Below are 8,712 nucleotides of genomic sequence, written 5' to 3'. Positions count from 1 at the left end.
GTGTGTGTGTCTCATGAATAAATAAATAAAATCTTTTTAAAAAATACTTGATAATTTCCTAATATCATCAAATAGTCTATCGGTGTTCAAATTTCACATTTAAAACATTTGTGTCGATCACTATCAGACATCACACTTCTCAGTTTTGTTTTCCTATGTTTAAGAAACTATCCACGGTGTTTTTAAGAAATTTATTTTCTGCCAGTAATAACACCCTGCTAGGACTTAAAAAGAAGCACAGGACAATTACTGGCAAAGGCACAATTGCTCTTATATCTTTCAGGCTTAAGGTAAATACAATGATAACAGTAACACTGATATCTGTGAGCATCAGTGAACCTCCATCAGTGGCCCTGTGGTCATATCTCTAAGGCTAACAGGCAAGATACGGGGGGGGGGGGGTCTCCACGTTTGTGTTTTGTGCTTCTAATAGATTGCATTTGCAATAATTTTCCTAATCAGGCTCGGTTCTGGCCCTACAGAGAACCAAGGCAGAGAGTAAAGTTATTCTCTGATATTTTTCTCTCACGATTTTAAGCATTTGCTTTTCCAAGTCATTAGGGAAATGCATGTTAAAACTACAATAGAATAAATAAATAAATAAATAAATAAATAAATAAATAAATAAATAAATAAATAAAACAAACTACAATAGGATGGAGGGGATGGAGAGGTAGAAACTTCCGGTTGTGGAATAAATAAGTAACAGAAATGGGGGATGCAGCTTGGGGAAGACAGCCTCTAATATTGTGATAATATTGTACGGTGACAGATGGCGATTACACCTACTGCGGTAAACACTGAGGCACGCATAGAATTGTTGAGTCAATCTGTCGTACACCTGAAACTAATATAACATCACGTGTCCATTAGACTTCAATAATAATAAACTGCAGTAGGATGGATATACTGTATACCCACGAGAAGAGCTAAAATTAAGGATGTTTTCATTGGTTTTCATCTGTTCCATGTTCCAAACATTCTTCATATGTTAATAAATTGCGTTTCATTTCCCCTTCTTGTTTTCTAATAGCATCGAACTGATGCCATGCCAATTCTCTCTCCCCACCCTCTTTTTTTTTCTTTCGCATGTCTCATTGCTGTTTGAGTTGGGAATTTCTGGATCATCTATTGTCAAGAGTTCCCTGTAGGTGAGAATGGGCCAGAATAGTAATCTAGGCTAAGTGATTTTGAATTTTTTTCTAATGCGATATCTCTCTTTCCTGTAGTCACACAATCAACTGCCTTTCTCCAACCCAGTTGGTCTTCATGATTCTTTGTGGAGGCTTGCCTTTTTCCATTTATGTGAGCGCCTTCTGCCAGCAAATGTCCTATTCCTGAACCTTCTTTAGCAGACAAAGGAAGGATGTGGTCTTGCATTCAAGAGGTATTGCTCACAGTTGGGAAGTAAACATTTTAGTGTGCGTGCTTTATGATATGTATTTGCCTGGGATTCTCTGCTCTCTGCTGTCCCCCTTGGTGTATCCTGAATGATAACTAGGTTTATCATCTGAAGTCAGCAGGCTTAGGTCAGGAAACCACACAGTGCTGTTAGTATTTCTGAGAACAGGGCGCAGAAGAGTTCTAGGAGTGCCAGATGTTAGGCATCGACAGTAAATATTTGCTCCCAAAAGGATGGGGCCCCTCATCGGTGACAGCTGCTGTGATCAAAGAGGGCAGGTGTGATGGGACAGCTGAAGACAGAAGGCTTGGAACATGTTTGGGTGAGGAGTCACACGGAGGTGGCAGATTCAGTGAAATAGCAACTTGTAAACGAAAGAGGAGTTGGAAAGGGGCGGTGAGAAGCAGGATCCCCCAGTGACGGCCGCCTCTTCACCAGAGGCGGTGAAGATACCTTAGAAGCTTGGAGCTGATGATAGGAGCCTTTTTGAATCAGGTTAGGATCTGAGATTTAAGTGAGGCTTGGTCCCCAAAGTGGCATTTATCATAGTAATAGGAGAGGGAGCTCTTTAGCTGAGAAACTGGCTTCCTCACTTCAAAAGATCTTCCTTCTAATTGAGAAAATCCAACTCACACAAATATGGTTAGCAAAGTAACTGGGCAACTAGGACTACAGCTAAAGAAAGCTACTCTAGGGAAACAAAGGAGCAAAAAAGAACTGAAAATAGGTACAAAACTTCCCTGCAGACCACAAATACTCATTAGAAAAGTATTGCTCCAAGGGGGAATCCCTGGGTGGCTCAGCAGTTTAGCGCCTTCCTTTGGCCCGGGGCGCGATCCTGGAGTCTTGGGATCGAGTCCCACGTTGGGCTCCAGGCATGGAGGCTGCTTCTCCCTCCTCCTGTGTCTCTGCCTCTCTCTCTCTCTCTATGTCTATCATAAATAAATAAATCTTTAAAAAAATAAAAGAAAAATATTGCTCCAAGGCAGAGGAACATTCCACCACAACATCCCAACATGAATAAAGAGGGATAAAAATCGTGGTATAATTGCAACCAGGGGTTCCTTGCAGGGAGCCTGCTTCTCCCTCTGCCTGTGTCTCTGCCTCTCGCTCTGTGTGTCTCTCATGAATAAATAAATAAAATCTTTTAAAAAAAATAATAATTGCAACCAGGAAAGAAAACAATAAAAAATAAATAAATACAAGAACTCAGGGAAGACAGGGCCAACAAAGGAAAGGTAATGGTCTATCAATGAAGTATATGAAATGATTAACTAACAAAACTTGGGAAAGAAATAGAAGACACAGACAAAATCATTCTGTAAAGACTATGTTATAAGGAACAAAGGAGGAAATAAATATTATAGAAAATGTAACACGGAACAATATGCACACGGCCGAAAGTAAAGAAAGGGAAAAAAAGCTAAGCAAAAACATTTTTTATTATTTTATCTTATTTTATTTTTTATTTTAATTTTTAAAAAAGATTTTATTTATTTATTCATGAGAGACCCACACAGACAGAGAGAGAAGCAGAGACACAGGCAGAGGGAGAAGCAGGCTCCACGCAGGGAGCCCCATGTGGGACTCGATCCCAGGTCTCCAGGGTTAGGCTGCAGGCTGAAGGTCGCGCTAAACCACTGGGCCGCCGGGGCTGCCCACAAAAAGATTTTTTAAAAGAGAAAGTCAAAGTTATGAAAGATAGGTGAGACTATTCAAAATAAGATTAATTGGAGTTTCCATTGGAGGAAACCAAAACGATAGAGTAAAACAAACATAAAATGTTCTGAAATAAGACTTGAATTATTCAAAGGCACATTCAAGATAGGAGAGAACTGTCCCAGAATGACTGACACCGAGACTTCCTATCGACACTGATCATATAACGTTAGACTTGTCCTATTAACACTAGAAGCAAACTTTGGGCATCTGTGCAAAAACACCGTATCATTTCCAAGTGAGAGAAAGCCAAGTTGGTGCAGCTACAGTCGGTGCTAACACACGGAACAATACCTGTGAGACACTTAAGGAAAGAAAATTTGAGCCAACGATTTTAAATCCATTCAAGCTGTCAGAGCCACGGGCAAAAATTTCTGCCAATTCAAGGACTCAGGGGATAACTGTCCACATTAGGCCTTAGGGAAGCATCTCCCAAAGAACACAATTCATTCAACCAAAAAAGAATCAGGGAACATGAAAAAGACTGGGGGTGAACATTAGAACGAGGACTAAAACAAGGGCTAACTTAAGCGGTACAAAGTAAAACGTGCATATAAATATATTTATATAAATTTTCAATGTGGAGGCTATTATTTTTAAAATTATAGTTCTTAATATATTTTTATTTTAGTGACTGCCTTTATAATTAAAATTTTAGAAAAAGATTTGTTTCTATTATTTATTTTAGATAGAGAGGGGGAGAGAGGGAGAGTGCACACACGGTGTGGAGGGGCAGAGAGCATCCGGAGTAGACTCCAACTGAGCAGCAGAGCCGGACACAGGGCCCCTCCTTTGACCTGGAGACCACGCCCCGAGCCAAAATCAAGAGTCAGATGCCAACTGATTGCTGTGTCACCCTGTGCCCCATCTATAATTGACTTTTACATAGTACCCTAGAACCCTCTTTATTCAGACGTATCTATTGAGAATAGGTTATGAGCATCAAGTGAGTTAACTTGTCAATTCCTCCTACTTACTGTCTTTTCTCTGTAGCTTTCTCTACCTAATTTTAGTCAGTAATATCATTTGTTATGGGCTAAATTGTGTTCTCCCAGAATTTCTGGGATAGATACTTGATTAGTTTTATAAGAAAATGCCCTACCTTTTCCCAAGTGGTTGTACAACTTTACATTCTCACCAATAATGTGTGAGAGCTTCAGCTGTTTTATCGCCTTGCCAGCATATGATGTCCACAGCTATTTTAATTTTAGCGATTCTGATGAGTATGTAGTAAGTGGTATCGCCTTGTGGTCTGGGGCTTGTATTTCTCAAAGATGTTAAGCAAGTTTTGTGCATGTTCCCATGTTTTTCCCCATGATGATGTTTTTTTCTCTAGTACTAAATTGTCCAAGCTCTCAAAATTCTGTTGGGATTATGTCCCAAATTGCTTTAGTCCCTATACAGTGATTTGGGAGGTGTCACAAGCTTAGTCTTTCTCTCCTCTTTCCATTATTCAAATTCATTATTGTATCTTTTTCAGGAAGCATTTTTATTTCATATAGTCTTCAAATTACTTTTGTCAGGGTTATTCCTAGATATTTTATGTATTTGTGGATATTATAAACAAGAAACATATTTTTAATGGTTTCTCTGCTTACTGATTATATATAGGAAAGGTTGGTTTGTAGGTATTTATCCAGCAACATTATTAAACTTTCTTGTAAGTTCTAATAGTTTTTCAGTTCTAGTTATAATTATACCACATTAAGTAAGGCTTTTTAAACAGAGCTGCTTCTCCTTTAGTTTTTCTATTGCATTGTCTACAATAGTGGTTCTCAAGCAGAGTGACCTTGTCCCTCAGAAGACATTTGGCAGTGTCTAGAAACAGTTTTGATTGTCACAACTATCTAGTAAATGAAGGTCACGCATGCTACTAGACATCTTACAATATTTAGGACCCCTCCCCACAACAAAAAGTCATTTAGCTCAAAATGTCAATACTACTGAGATTGAGAAACTCTGAGAACTTCCAGGAATATACAAAGTAGTGTGGAGTTTAAAGCTAACTCTGGGAAACAAATGAAGAGTTGCAGAAGGGGAAATCGGGGCGGGAGGGTGGGGAGGATGGAGTAACTGGGTGATGGGCTATGAGGAAGGCACTTGATGGGATGAGCACTGGGTGTTATACTATATGTTGGCAAATCTAATTTAAATTTAAAGAATGTAAAGAAATCCTTTTAAATTTATACACTATATTGGAACTTTTAAGAAAACTTACCACTTATTCTATGTGTTTATTAGTTTTATGAGAATTACCTAAGAATTTGGGAGGCTTTGTTAATCTGAAAATTGATGTGTTTGGAAAAAATATTCAACTTATTAATTAATGCAGTTGAAAATGAAAAAAAAAAGCCATCCTGTCTTATTCCTGATATTAACATGAATGTCTGTCTTTAATAGGTATAAAATCTTACATAAGTTAATAATTATAAACGTAAGACTTTATTCAAGAATACTTTATGAACTAGTAATTCTCTAGTAGAGACAAGCTAATCATGGCAGTGGTTCTCAAGAAGAGCAAGGGTAGAAAAGGTGTGAAGAGGTAGGTAAGGAAGTCTATTATGTGGTTGATTATTCCCAGGGGCATGTTCTTCCTCGTTGCAATTACTAAAGCATAAAGTACTCTGCAAGATTAGTTACTATCAGGACACCTGGTGGCTTAGCGGTTGCACATCTACCTTCAGCCCAGGGTGTGATCCTGGAGTCCTGGGATCGAGTCCCACATCAGGCTCCCTGCATGGAGCCTGCTTCTCCCTCTGCCCGTGTCTCTGCCTTTCTTTCGGTGTCTCTCATGAATAAATAAATAAAATCTTTTTTTTTTTTTTTTTTTTTAAAGATTAGTTACCATCAGCTAGATTACACTGGACTTGCAGGCCTCTGTACTCTGCCACTAAAACAATTATCACTCTCAGCGAAGGTTTTCTTTAGGTTAGAATCTTTTTTTTTTTTTTTAAGATTTTATTTATTTATTCATGAGAGACCCAGAGAGAGGCAGAAACATAGGCAGAGGGAGAAGCAGGCCCCATGTAGGAAGCCTGACACGGGATTTGATCCCAGGACCCCGGGATCACAACCCAAGACTAAGGCAAACGCTCAACTGCTGAGCAACCCAGATGTCCCTTTAGGTAAGAATCTTTTGTGAACTCAATATTTTTGTCTGAATAGTTCTCAACTCAGCCTCAACTCTTATTTTCCTCATCAGCATTTTGAAGATGTTTTTCAATTTTCTCTTTTCATCTAATATAGATGAGACAGCTGTTATTAATGTCAGTTTTCATTCTTTGTAAGTGATATCCTTTATGGGGATAGCTTTTTTTATTCTCCATACTCTAAAATTTCACTACAATGGAACTTTTCCCCTCAATTTCTCATTCCTTCTGGAAGTCTAATTAGATCTTTTTTGGAACTACATGTCTTAATATCTTAAATACTATTTCTTTGTTCCTTTGGCTAAGAATTTCTTATCTTACTTTTAAATCACTTAATTAGCTGTGTTTGAATATTCAGTCCATTTCTTAGTTTGATTTCTTTTTATCCCAAGGTATCTAGCTGGTTCTTCCTTATGACCACTTTTTCTTGCTTAAAAAAAAAAAAAAAAAAAAAAAAAAAAAAAAAAAGACCTTCCTTTTTGTCTAAGATTAAATGTTTTAAAATTCTGTCTAAATTTTAGTGCTTGTTCATTGCAATTGCTTCTATCATATATAGGCTTTCCTCACGTTTAAAAATTGGCACTATTTTACAAATTAATAGGATACATAATCTAGTAGGTATTTTTCCAGATATTTTACATATTAATTTATTTAATCTTGGTAACTATGAACTAAATACTAATAAGCTCACTTTATAGACAACTAGATTGAGTCAACGAGTAAGGTAAAAAAATGTATTCGAGGCCATGAAGCTAGTAAGTTTTAGAAGACACAATCCTGTAGAGTCACCTTTTTTTCCCAGGTCATACTATTTACATGAGACCCTTGGGTCTGAACCAAGCTTGCAGGCTCATTACTTGTTCCTAAAGCAATTACCCTAGTAGCTGCTAGTTGGCCCACAGTGGGTGAGTAAGGGCATCCACATACTTATCTTCAGTGTCGTAATTGCCTGCGTACCCTCCAGTTCTCTATGTCTACCTCCAGCTTTGAAAGGCACTTGCAGCTGCCTGTCCCCCTGTACGCTTTCAGGTGGGAGTCACCCTTTCTAGACCAAGAGCTCTGGTTTTCAAATTTAGCTTTGCATTTAATTAGAAGAAAACTCTGCTACTTAAATTATGTATACAAGCTGGGGGGTGGGGGAAGCTGTGGTAAGACAGACCTAAAGAAATTACTATTTAATTTTTACAATATCCACTTAGGCTGGTTGAATTTATCAAATCCTGACTGTGCATCTGGGTGTTGTTGGGACAATAAAGAAAGGTGGGTTCCCCACCACCATCACACCCACCCCTCCCTTATTTTCTTTTTTAAAGTCTGATGTACCCACTGTCCCTGAGATGCTTTCACCAAACTCACATTGATGGAAATAACTCTTCTGGTATTCCAATAGCAATCTCTTTAACACAAAATTGTAATGCAGAACCAATTTATTTCCATGTATGACAATGAAGATTGGGATACTATTAAAAGTAAAGCAGTCTTCTGTCAAATAGAGATCCAGATTTTTAAGTAGCTGCTTTTGGGAACTACTACGATGGAAGACTTGCTGTGTTGCCTTCGGATGTTAAGCCTGTCTGCCTGATGCTTCACCAAACTGTTCCGAGATGCCTTCCTTCGAAGTCAGCCTTTCTAACTCCTTCTGATAGCTATGCTGGTATTCCAGATATTTTATGTTCCTCTTCTGTTTACCAACGAACCTTTTCAGGAATTCTAAGAGCTACAATACAAAACACAAAACCCACAAAAGCGAAAACAGGGAAGGACTCATTAAAGACCTTGTCTGCAATGGGAGATGACCTAAGGTCTTGCTACCAGACTTCCAGTGCATGGATCAGCAATCCTGGGAGCTTGTCAGAAATGCAGACTCTCCGGTCTTACCCAGACCTAAGCAATCAGGTTTTAAGAGGACACTAGGCTATTCATATGCATGCTGAAATCCAAAGAGCACTGATCCAAGACATTCAAGACCTCCAGGTGAATACAAATATCCACTTGCAATGAATATGAGTGTTAGGGCATCTCATCAAAAGTACAGATTAACTTAATTAATGAGCTCCTACTGCGATGGCTTTCCACCCTGTTTATTTGAATCACATGGAGGTTTTGAGTAGGCACCCAGATCTCATTCCCAAAGTTTCAGATGTAAGTGGTCTGGAGTAAGAGTCCTTTCTATCTCTTCAGCACTCCTCAGGGAGTCCAATATCATCTAGGGTAATTTTTACCCATTATCCATCCAAGTCCATTATCATCTTGATAATTTTTGTATTTGGGACACTTTTCCCCCCACTAACTCTTAGAAGCTAAGGGGTTGGTAAGAAAGTTACCACCACAAGGTAGAGGGTTCATCATTAACTCCAGAGAAGTCTATAAGATAAGAGGTCACCATTAATATTCAGTTTTTTAGGGACACTCAAGTATAGTAGTTCTCCAAATATGGCCTCT

At 38.5% G+C, this 8,712-nt stretch overlaps 1 long non-coding RNA gene across 1 annotated transcript in view; it reads left to right on the top strand.

The window, feature by feature from the left end:
- The window catches only part of LOC119867311, a 38,282-nt gene that overhangs the window by 4,009 nt on the left and 25,561 nt on the right, over positions 1-8,712 (top strand). The window lies entirely within an intron of this gene.

Source organism: Canis lupus, chromosome 33, assembly GCF_011100685.1.
Source record: "Canis lupus familiaris isolate Mischka breed German Shepherd chromosome 33, alternate assembly UU_Cfam_GSD_1.0, whole genome shotgun sequence".
Taxonomy (NCBI): domain Eukaryota; kingdom Metazoa; phylum Chordata; class Mammalia; order Carnivora; family Canidae; genus Canis; species Canis lupus.
This window is presented reverse-complemented; position numbering and strand designations above follow the sequence as displayed.